The sequence below is a fragment of the Excalfactoria chinensis genome, chromosome Z (assembly GCF_039878825.1).
Source record: "Excalfactoria chinensis isolate bCotChi1 chromosome Z, bCotChi1.hap2, whole genome shotgun sequence".
Lineage (NCBI taxonomy): Eukaryota > Metazoa > Chordata > Aves > Galliformes > Phasianidae > Excalfactoria > Excalfactoria chinensis.
In genome coordinates, this window is record NC_092857.1 from 45,889,117 (window position 1) to 45,899,072 (window position 9,956).

A 9,956-nucleotide genomic window follows, 5' to 3' on the forward strand; every position below is an offset into this window, starting at 1 on the left:
CCCGGCCAAGGTTCCCTGGCAGCGTCTTTAAGGCCGTCGCTGTCCTCCACGCTCGCCTCCCCCGGCGCCCCCCACGGCCGGAGGAAAGCCAAGGCCGCGCTCTGCTCCCCGCCGGCTCGGCACGGGCTCCCCCCGCAGGAGCCATCGAGAGCGGCTCGACACCAGCCGGCCGGCCGCCCCGGCCCTCGCCGTTCCCTTCCTCCTTCCGCAGAAAACAGCCCCGCGCCCCTTATCCAGATCCCTGCACGCCCGATCCATCTCCGGGCGCCACACAACTCTGGTCCGGCGCGTGGGTAAGAGGAGCCATGGCGGGCTGCTTCCTACCTGCGTGAGTCTGCTTCGGCGGGCCAGGCCTTCCCCAGCCCAAGCCTGCGTGAGCCGCGCGGGGCGCTTCGTGCCGCAGCCCGCGGTCGGGAGCTGCTCCCGCGGCCGCGGCGGGGCCTGGGCCGCCGCTCACTGCCACCGGCTCCCTGCAATCCCACGCGGAACGTTCTCCGGCCGCCCTCAGCGGCACCGAACAATGGACCCTGAAGCGGGTAGGGAGGGGCGCGGAGATAAGCAGTATGGGCGCTGCGCCGCTCCGCTGCCGCCGCCGCCGCTCAAGTCCTGCCGACCGCCGCCATCACGCCGCTCAGCCTCCCCCTCCCGCGGTCGGATGGAAACCCCGAGCGTGATGTCAGCCCTGCGCCCTGGGACCGAGCGGGAGGAGGAGGAGGAGGAGGAGGAGGAGGAGGAGGAGGAAGGCAGGGAGGAGGAGCCACGGCCGGGCCGCGCGGAGAGTGGTGGGGGCCGGACGGGCCTCCTTCCTACGGCGCCGGTCCCGGGGCGGCACCTCCCCTGCAGGCAGGCGGCGCGGGGGGCCGGGCCGGCTGGAGGACGCTGGGCGCGGCCTGGTCTGGTGGGACGCCATGAGTCGTGCGGGCCGTGCTGCGGTCGTGCGCCGACTGTATTTCGTGTTAGCGCTCAGTTTCCCCATGTAAAATCGAAGCCTGTTTTTCGGTGTTCCCGAGCAGTTACAAGCGGTTCCGCGGCGTCCTGAGGAAGGTTTGGCAGGAAGCAAACCTTACCCGGTCCGCTCCGCTGTTCAAAGTGATTAATAAGTGAGCCGCGTGTTTACGGTGTGCCGTGTTCTTCGAAGTAAGTAAATAAATAAACGGCGGAAGTGGTGTGTCTGCAGGTGCTCACAGGGCGGCAAAAGGACGTACGAGGGGCTCCGCCGCGGCAGCGATGGCTCGCGACCAAACACCGCGAGAAACGAGGAAGCAGCTCACCTTCCCTCTGCTCCTCGTACCCACGCGCTCCTGCTCCGCCACACCTCCAGTGTTACAAACGGTGGAGTCGTTGTAGCAGCCCTGGGCATTTCTTCTGCGCCTCGCAAAGGAAGTCGGGATTAGCGTGAGAACAGGGTTCACTCAGCCAGGAGCACTGTGAGGGCTCACAGTGCTGGAACAGGCAGCCCAGGGTGGCTGCACAGTCTCCTTTTCTGAAGATATTCAGAACTCACCTGGATGCTTTCCTGTGCAACCTACCGTAGGGAACCTGCTTTAGCAGAGGTTTGAATTATATGCACTCCAGAGGTCCCTTCCAGCCCCTACAATTCTGTGATGATGTAAAGGCAGAGAGGTGGACATACCAGTGCACGATGGTTTTGGTAGCTGTCAAACCAAGTCAAGCTCCAAGGGCTGTGTTGGCCAAAAGCCAGCCTGTAAGCTTCAGTCAGTCAGCTGGAGACCTCTTGGGCTTGCGGCTTACCTTGAGGTTGTCATTCATGGGTGAGAAAGCCAGGCACAGCAGCACTTGCAGGAAGGCGAGCAACCAGTGCTCTAACTGCGTGACTGGGGCTCCTGGAGTTCATCTTGTCAGGTGGGGCTGCGAATCTGCAGCCATGTGTGCCACTCTGAGAACAGCAGAGGCCGGGTGAGGCATATTCACTCTTCCAGCTTTCAAGCAGGGTAGAAAAGTAAACCAAAATCTCCCCTGAAGTTCGAAGATGCAACAAGAAGCACTCAGACCAGAAAGATCTTTGGAGTGCGCAAACAGGCTCTATTGGACTGTTGCATTTCAAGTCAGTTTAGGGGACTTTCTTTTATTGTCACAGACAAGGGTGCTGCAAGATCAGTGGGCTGAAGTTCAAACTGAAAGTTTCATCCCTTTGCTAGGAACATATTTACATCTTTACTATAGTCTGTTGCTGTTGGAGAGTCTGCTATAAGCAGTCATTTTCCCTCCAGGAGTTCAACACCAGTGATTTCCACGTTCTAATTAACAGTGTTAAACTTGCCTACTTTTTAATGAGGATCAATCCTTAGCTTGCTTGTGTAGTCCCATAATTTACTCAGAACTTTCTGCTTCCTGTTTCTAACAAACCAACCAACCTGTGTTTTCACTAACTGATTTAGAAGGATTAGACAATGCCAGAACTATGGGAGGTCTTTTCCTACACCCCCATGAAAGGTGGATTTCTCTCTCACTTCAGTATTTGTATTACACCTTTAGTCAACTCCTTGTCTAGGTGGCATAATAAAGTATTCATGGCATTTCTATTTTAGCAGCATTTCACACGATAAATAATATTGACTTCTGTTAAACACATCTACTAGTTTGTGTCAAGAAACAAATCTGACACACTGTATTCTAAGAACGGTTGGATGAAAGTTTTTGTTACAACAGAAAAGATCTCAACTGTGGAAAAAAAAGGTGGGCTTATTTTTTTTTCTTCTTTTTCCCAACTAACCGTGTCTTTTATGGCACTTAAGTGTGCTTTGCAGATGTGAGTGAGAATATTCATCATGTCTATTTTACTACCCCCTAGCTGGGGTTGTTCTCAAGTTGGATTTATGCTTATAAACAAAACATAATCAATAAATGATCCAAGTTAGGTGCACTGCTATGCTCTTAATGTAATTAACCAATGCCTATACTTTCAGATTTCTCCCCTTTAATGTATTTTTATTTACTAGTGGTGTTTGAGTTTTATCATGGAATCTTTACATTAAAATTATCTTCACTATTCCATTTTTAACACTGGGAAGCTCTTCTGGGCAAACTAGTGACCCCTTAAATGCTGTGTCCAGCAGTTATTCATGGCATAAGGTAAACACAGGACATATCCCTACCATTTAACTGGGCACTCTGTTACATACTGATTTCCATTCTTTTTCTTATCTGCTTTCTAAACAACATCCCTTCTCTAGTTAGGGCTTCAATTTTTCTCATTGCATTCTTCAAATAATTTTAAAACATTTCCTAAGAATCTCAAAACCCACAATCTAAATAAAATAAATAAGGTATGTTTTCCTTCTCGGTAGAGCTTTCATGCTGCCAGCATAGCTTAGTATGCCTGCTTTGTGCTTGTACTGGATCCCTACTGTTATTTCAATTAATTTTGTATTCTCCTTTCTACATTTAAAATATTTACTAAGAAACTATTGATAACAAACCAACCATCATTCTGTCTCTTAAATCCTGCATCTTTCCTGCCTCCTCCTTCCCACACCCAAAACACTTTCTCAGTTACCTCCCCTCTTGAGCACCATCTACCAGAAATGTGTATGTTAGGAAAAACAACAAGAACAATAATAATTATAGTAACCAGCAACAAATAACCCCAAATAACTAATTCAGGTCTTGTTTCTAGGAGAAAAAAGCTACTCTAAATTTCTTACCAGTAAAGTCTATGGACCACTTTTAAATTACTCTTGCAATAAGTCAGTTTAGTTTTCATATGCAGATATGTACATCAGAGTAAGATCCACTTTTCAAATTATTACTGTCATTATTTATTTTTATGCTCAAATGTCATTATTCTGTACATATTTCAAATTGAGGCAGATTTGTTAATTACAGGTCTGGGAAACTAGCAGTATGGAAGAAATCCTAACAGTCCCAATGAGTAGTTAAATAAATTGGCTAAATTTGGCTAACAAAACATAAATTTTTTGAATAAACCTTTTTTTTTTTTTTTTTTTTTTTTTTTTTTAAAGCTGTCAGTTCTTCTCACTCTGTGTTCTAGGATCTCAAATTACAGCTGTTAACATAATTAGTAAAAGCTGTAGCCTTAGACCACTTCCATACAAGGTTCCAACTTAGGAAGCTGATAATTTGAGGTCAGTGATTTATATGTATAAGCATGTTCATGTACAAAAGCCAAGAGGCTAGTTACACCAGCAAAGAGAATTCTTGGTACTTTAATTTGGGAATCTAGTAAAACTTTCTTTGTTGCTGATGCTAAAAAGTAATAACTGTTCCAACAATAACTTCTACCAAGTTCTGACTTACAGTTGTATGTCATGCATGTATATTTTGAATTAACCTACATGATAATGAAAAGAAATTAAAAGCCAAAATAAATATTGTAAGTGGCCCAGTTGAGATAAACAAGTCTAAGTAAAGAAATGTGTTTGGAATAGCTTGGGTTTCAATGAGTATGCTTTTTTGGCAGACTGCTTGACACTGAAGCTGAATACTATGGTTCTTGATACTAGGTAGATAAGTAATGTTAGTGAAACTTTTATAAATGAGCCAGTATTACATCTCTAGTATATTAACTCTCACTTTGAGGTCCTGATACTATATACTTTCAAATAGTCTCACTTTCTAAGGTGATAATATTCATAATTAGTTGATTTTTTAAGATGTTCTGAATTTGCTTTTCTAGTTCTAATTTGATGTAAAATTAACTCATAAATTAAAAACTAACAAATTCTCTGTTAGTGTATCTAATTGTTGATCTAGATCAAATCAATCAAGAGAAGCTGAAAAAACAGTGGGGAGCAACAGTCACCTAGATAAGACCAACTTCAGACAACTGTAAGCTCCAACCCTTACTGAGGCTACTCTGATTGTCATGTGATAATCAGCATTGTAAACAGCCAGGTAATTCCTCATCTGCAGGTGCACAAGTGCTGTGATTATGTTACCTACTGCTGTACTCCAGATGTCCAATATGGGTGGGTGGCGAGCTATCACTGAGCAACAGAAGCATCTTCACAGTATGTTTTTTTGTGACATCATTTTTCCTTCAGCATAGGTTGTGCTTTCTTGCAATGTTTACTGAGTGCTTCAATTATGCAGAAGAAGTACATTGCTCCATAGCAACATCCAAGAAATGATACAGTTAATTTTGATTCCTACCTATTGATTTGCAAATGCGTATTATATTTTAAAAGAGCATTTTGGTCTTAAAAGCACATAAACTTTGAATGTAAAAATAGAGCCAATTATTTTAAGAGAACATGATGATATGAGCAGACCCAGCCATAACAGTTATTGTTTTGTTGTTTATGGGATGAGAGTAGTTAGGTTTGCTGCAGGTTCAGGCTGTACCTGGCTGTCTCCAACTAAGGGAAAACAAACAAACAAAAAACAAACAAACAAACAAAAAACAACAAGTGGTTTGGGAACAGGTAACTAGGAACTTTATTTTTGCAAACTTGGATCTGGTATATTAATGTCTCAATCTCTGTTACGTTCCCTGCTTCTCCTTAGTCTTCAGTATCTCAGGATTGTTTTCACATACGCTGTGCTGAGATGTGGGCTGAGGGAGTGGGAAAGAATGAGACTGATTTAGCTTTGCAGATTTTAGATTATGGCCTTTTTCCTAATCAGGGATGTTATGTCCAATTTCTCCTTGTACAGTTATACAGTCAATAGGTAAACATAGGTTATACAGATATTTTTTACAAGAGATTATTGTGATAGATGGATAAAGAGAAAATGCTCACCAATGTTGAGGGTTCACAGTGAACTCTACAAAAGAGCAATCTCCAGAGAAAGAGATCCTGCCTTAGTGATAGTCAGCCCTTAAATGAGATCTGGGAGAGGCAGAGTCAAGCTCCACGCCTTCCGGTAGCACAGCTGAATTACCTTCACCTGTGCTCCCACAGCTGACTCGTTGCTTGCCTCTGGTGGTCAATCAGAGGTTCAGACTGCGATCAACAGTTTCCCATAGGCTCCTTAAAGCTACGAACTTTAAATCTTTGGAGCCTCAGACATTTTGATAGACTTGGTTGAAATTGTATGCTGATTTTTAAAAGTTATTGTAGAAGAAGGTGAAGAATGGAAAAGTGAATGGAAGCAGTGCAGCTGTATACTTTTTTTAAATTAGGAAGCACTATTAAGAGAAGTGCCAGTAATGTGTGTGAAAGAAACTACTCAGTCTTTCAAGGATTCTCCCTACTGTCTGCTTGTAAAGTACACTTGAAAACCTAAGTTTAAAATTACTTAAAACATTCATTGAACAGTCCCAAACTGTCAGCTTCCACATGAAGACTATCACAAGTTACAGAGAACTGTTGTACTATTTCTAGGTTAGATATCCTTCTTCAGAGTAGACAACATATCACATAGGACTTTTTTCACCTGGTCCCTTTATTGCTTTTCCTATTTGCATGCTGGTATTTCATGAAATTCTAGTGATCTCCTTCCCAATTTCAGTTGACTGGACAGCCAGCCTGCGTGGTAGAGTATGGGCCAGATGAATGTGGCAGATGGAGTGCCACAGCAGAAGGATTTTAACATACAGCATTGCTAATGAACTCTCACCAGAGGATGTTTTCTGTGTGGCAGGCCCTCTGCTGTAGCCATATATTAGTGGGAACTTTTTCCTCATTTGATAAATGCTGTTGTTATGTGACCTCATGCATAGAATGCCCTTTCTTTATAACCTGTCACTGTACTCCTAGATTTTGCAATTCATTGAAAACTAAGAGGTGTAAAGCTGCTACATATGTATATGTCACTGTGCATAACACTGTGTTTACTCTTGGAACATTTTTTTCCATAGTTATTTCAGTCATCCCTAATAATATCCCAGCATGACACAATTTACGCTAAAAACATTTACAAATGCAGATGATTGATCAGTTTTTATCAAATCAGTATTTTACACTAACATAATTGCTATAATTGGCTAAAACCTTGTAATTTTTTACCTCTTTTGTACAATATGCTTTCTTTTTTGGTGTTGTTTTTTTTTTTTTTCTCCCCACTAGGGCAACTGCAATAATATATTGTCTTAGGCTTGGCTGTTCCAAATTCTTATGAAGTTATCAGTAACAAGTTCTATTATATATATATAATTATATATAATTTTATTTTATTTTTAATCAAAGGATAACAGAAGTTATGATCATAGGGCTGAGAATTTACACGTTTCTGTGGCTTGCTATCACTCCGGTTGAACGGAAGGATGAGTACCACACAGCATAGTCATGTTGTCATGTTTTGCAAATACATACTGAACTTCCCTTATTTTCCATTTGGGTGGGATGTGGAAAACAACTGAGTCTAGGCCATAGCTCCTACAATACATTTTGTAAAGAAGGAGTTAAGTGATGAATATTTGCCCTTATATCAAGGGAGAATAATTGCACTTGGGAACCTGAAACATGTACTATGGGGCACACAAATAAGTTACAAGATTACCCACATCTCCACAAAGCAAACTGAAAATTGTGTACTTCTGCAGGAAGTTCTTCAACATAGTCATTGTTAAACCTGTTGTGTCACATAGTATTGGAATATAAATTCACAATAAAAAAAACACAACCTTAAGTGGGCATATGCCAATACCATTCCCCTTGCTATGGGCCTCCCTGTAGAGGGTTACAGTCTTTTGTGGCCAGCACAGGAACTGATCATTTCTGTGCTCCAGTTCTAAGATAAAACTTCTCCCATGTGGGCTCCCCAAGGGTGACAGTGGATACCTGTTCCATAGTCTGCAGGGGAATTTCTGGTGCCTCTTCCCTCTTCTTCTCTTTTCTATATGTAGGGCTGTTATTCATATTCTCTCCCTCCTCATTTCCCAAACTAGTATGCAACATTTTGCCCTTCCTTAAATCTGTGTCAGTGTGACACTGCCACTCCTGCTGCTGGCCCCAGTCGTGCCCTGCTGTGGGAACCTGGAGTTGCCTGGAACAAGTTGACCTGGACTCCTCACACTGTGTGTCTGCAAGAGCTATGTTGTGTAGACCCAGTACACTGAGATACTGGATCTCACACAACAACTAGAATTCCAGAATCTAAAATTGTTTCATGTTGTGCCCCTGCTTCAGGTTCTCAAGCTTCTGGGGAAATTTTGTCTGGTATCTTACAGGACATAGATATGCACCCAGGTGACAATTGCACTCCTGCACCTCCAAGGAAAATCATGGCTCTTGTTTGGGGTAGTCTTTCCCCACACAGCTTGGGAGATGCTACTCAGGGCTGATTTTACCAGCCCCCAGTGGAGGGCTGTGCTATGTGTGCACCAAGATACGGGTTATGCAACAGATATTTAGTAATTTTCTTTGGGTGGCTCTAATAAAGGCATTTGCTGAGGTGCTCTTCCATTTCCTGAGGAAGCCCTAGTAAATTGCTGTTGGTGTGGCAAGACTTTGAGAGATTTGATAACTAGAAATGAGAACTCTGTGTAGTGCAGCAGGAAGCTGTGCTGTTGCATTTGCATGTGTAAACTGTAAAAACCTGTGTAGAAGCAAAAACCAGGAATCAAGGAGCTGTATGTGAACCTGTGCATGGAAAGTAATTCCAAAGGAGGTGTCTGGGAGCAGCTGATTACTTAACAACTGACATAACTCCATGTCCCTAGTTTAGGCATGTGAGGTTTGGGGAGAGCTGACAAAAGGTGTTCAGCCTGTTTCAAACCCAAATAATACTTGCTTTTCAAAGTTTAAAACATTCTTCCAACAGGGAAGGCAGCAGGGCACTCAGCAAGGTTTGACACACGTATTTGTAAGGTCATACTCCTGCTTGATTTTTGTAGGATATTCAAGATGACTTAACTTGTGTGCTGGGATGGATGCAGATCGGATCCTGGGTTTTTCAAATTAAGCATGCAAAATTGTGGAACTCTAATTTTTCTGCATTATGGCTCTGCAGGTACAAAATGGAAGTAGGAGTACTGCTATAACTCAGAGATTACTTCAGTGAAACAAGAAAATGCAATAATATGGTATGATTAAGAAAAGTTTCTGAGGAAACAAACAACTTCATATTGACGGCAGGAGTGCATTTGGCTGTTCCATATCTTTGAGTGGAAAACATTCAGTAATGCAGATAACAAACATTCCTATCCATAGTCGGTAAAGCAGCATTATTTTGTCATTTCAATGGATAAGTATGTCTCTAAGAGCCTGCAGTCTGTGAAACAGACTGTTAATTACAAATTTAGAAAATGCCAGATATGAATCCTTAATCCAAATTTATAGTTAGGAAATGCATGTGCAAATATTTATCTTAGAAATTCCACTTCAAAAATATTTAATTCTAACTGATGTAACATTTTTTTTTTTTTCACTGAAGTTTTAGGAAATTTACTAATAAGATTAAATTTGTGAACTCTACCATTTACCTGCCTTCTTCAAAAAATCACTTCTCTCATGTTAAATCATTAGTGCTGAATTAGTTAATCAGCCTCATTTTTAGCTGCAGTATATTGTATCATGATACTTGTCACCATTATTACAGATATAAAAGCTTTACTAAATGACACACATTACTTGTTCACTTAAAGGGCTGCTCTAAATGTCTTTTTTTTTTTTCTTTTTCTGTGATACGAGATGTTTTCACACATGAGAAATTCTATCATATCTTTATGTACACAGAGACTACAAACACAGAAAAATCTGCTCTGCTTTCCTTCCATATGTTGTTTGCTTGAAAAAATGAATTGGACTGTTGAATTTGGAATAGGCAAAGCAGAAACACTAAGTTTCATTTAAAAAAAGAGAAAAACCCTCTGAGATAGTAATAAAATGATCATTTTTGTCATTTTGTCCTGGAAACGATCTTTTAGAATGTCTGCTCTGAAAGTAATGCCTCCTGCTTTATTATGTTGGCCCACAGTGTCAGAGGAGGATGTTGGTGGTATGGTGGTAGGTGTTGAACATTCCCACCAATATCCTATTACATTTTGTTGCTGTGTGACAGATGGCAGCAGAGAAGCTAATCAAATGGCA